The following is a 2,799-nucleotide window of genomic DNA, read 5'->3' as shown; positions in this document are numbered from 1 at the left end:
CACTACCAGGATAATGGGCCTGAAAGTTCCGAATGCAATATTTTCTTTTAAGTCCCTAAACTTTAACTTCTGTCCATAGTTTATCTGCCTCAACAGATTTCTACTTGGCTGACTGGCACCATCCAAGAAACAGCTGATGACAACTATTCCAAATGACTGCGATTCCTGGAGTTCCTGAAAGCCAATGTGAGCTAGTTTAGCCGTTGTGATTGTTCCCCTGCACCTCAGCTTCTGATAAATGCCCTACTGCCCGGATTCCCTTCCAGCCTCTGACTAACGTTCCAGCCTTCCTGGACCCTGACAATGATGTCCTGGTTTCAGCAGGAAGTAGTTTCTGAGTAGAATACATCACCCTTTGTCCTTGATAGGCTAGAATGTTTGGTTAAAAGGAAACTCCTTGGTATAGGGAACAAAATGGCTACATACAGTACCTATTAGGATACCAGGAAAGGTACCTGTTAAAAACCAAATAGTCCCAGATTTATCAAAAGATAAGATTCATTAGTGAGGAGGCCTGGTTAAATAAGCCTAGCCAACTCCATGACAGGCTTCAGTTTCTTGTTAGCTTAGAACAGGCCTAAGGCCTCATTCCTCAGAAATGAGCTCAGCTGTTACTGGGAACACTGCAGAGAATAGGCAGCCAATCAGAGATGGCCTAGCCACCCTGCCAGAGGAAGAAAAGTTTGCTGAAGGTTGACTTGCTGCTGGTCTAATTGCTTAAGGATGATTTACTGCAGGTCTGGAAATCTTATGATTGACTCATAACCACTGACTAAGCTTGCCAGCACCTTTTCAGTTTGCCTGTGTTTTTTAGTTTGAATGCTCCAATCAAGTTAAAGATTACCTAACCCCCCTTGGAGTTGCCCTGAATGCCTTTAAAAAGAGCCTGCAAGCTCACCTTGGGGTTGACATTGTATCTAAGACCCTAGCATTCTGAATTTTTGCAGAGTAAATGTTCTTTGCTGCTTGCATATTATTTGAGTCTGGGATCTTTCCTTCAGCACATTCTGGACCCTAACATTAGCTGAAATAGTTCTATAATATGATAGGGCACCTAATCTTCTCTATTTAAAACAGAGAGGTTATTGTACACTTTTAAAAATACGTTCTTATGTTAATATTATTTGCATTGAAGCTTTACATTTTATTTTTTACATTTACTATTTACTGTGGGATGGGACGCATGCCACAGCAGATAGGTTGATATCAGAGGGTATCTTGAAAAGGTCAGTTGTTTTCTTCTACCTTGTGGGTTCTAGGAACTGGAGGAGGATCATCAGGCTTGGCAGCAAACACCCATCACCACTGAGCCATCTTGTCAGCCCAGTTATTGGTACACTTTTTAAGAGAAAATTGCTGTTTCTACACGAACCATTTGAGAATCATTAGAAATAATTTAACTATACTATAAAATGTGGGGGAGGACCTGAGAGGAAATAAGAGTCCAGTCTCATTTTCATTTTAGGCTCCTTCTAGATAATAACTCTGATGTCAGCCACTGCAGGGCCTTTGACCCTTCTGTTTTTGCTAATTACTGTTGATGCTTGCATCATTAACACCTTAACTAGATGATAATTCTTGTCTAGGTACGTTAAGCTGATGAATAAATCCCAATATAAGCAGGTACCCATCACAGAGTCAAGGATTTGACTTGGGATACAACCCAAGGGGAGAATGTGAGAGCCAAAGTTATGCCTTATGTTTTAATTACTGTGCCTTAGAGATCCACAAAACAAAATGCCTCTAGCCTGTAAGCTGCTCGCCCAAGGATGGATACTTCCTGAGATGCTGGAGGCTGTCATTCATATAGCATTAACAAACCACATTTTTTCACTTTCCTAAGCAAGCTTAGTTGACCCAACTGCACTGGCTGCTGTGCTTGGCCACACGTAGGGGGAGGTACATAGGCAGGAAGTACATCAGGGTATTTGCTTGTCTCCAACTGGGTGAAGGTGGGAAGTATGTAGCCTCGTGGGTTTGCCGGTGTAGCTCGTGGCCATTGTCTGGGAACCTGGGAATGGACCTGACCAGTGTCTGTCATCCTAGCTAGAACTTAATTAAAGCTTGATTCAAATTTGGCTCAAAATTGTGGTAATGGCTCATTCTTGCACACTGGGATTAGTGGCTTTAAAATTTTATTTATTTATTTATTAGTTTTTGTTTTGGGTTTGATTTGTGTTCATGTTTTCATCCTTATTCACCAATATCTTCCATTTATCTTTTAAAAAATGTCATTACTTAATTTGGTTTCCTTTTCCTTTTTTGAAAATGTAGTTTATACATTAAAACATTCCTATGCATGGATATATTGCCTTCCGGTCATATTCATCTGCTCTAATTTATTTTCCCCCATTGCTAATGCCCTTTTTCATCTTTTCATATTAGGCCACACCCACTTTCCACATTTCTAAAGAACTAGCTTGTTACATATAATATGAACTCCTGTCCCATGTAGTTTTCTAAATGACAAAATTTCATAGTTTTATGTCTAACGATGTGACTCCAGCTTTCATTCTGCTTAGAAGCTGTGTTGCTCATCAGTACGTGCCTGTGGAATTACTCTAGGACCCCTGGTGAACCCACCTTCACCATAAATATTCCCAAATAATCATAGGGATTTTAGTTGTCTGTAACCATGTCACCTCCTTTTATCTCTAATTTCATTAATTTGTTTCTTACTGTCTTGGTCACTTTAAGCAGGGTTTGCCAATCTTGCTTATCCTTTTCAATAGCCAACTTTTTGTTTCTTACATCCTTTGTTGTGGTCCCATTTCCACCTCTCACTCCAGCTCAGTTGCT

The sequence above is a fragment of the Acomys minous genome, assembly GCF_964271855.1.
Source record: "Acomys minous genome assembly, chromosome: 9".
Taxonomy (NCBI): domain Eukaryota; kingdom Metazoa; phylum Chordata; class Mammalia; order Rodentia; family Muridae; genus Acomys; species Acomys minous.
Note: the sequence above shows the minus strand (reverse complement) of the source record.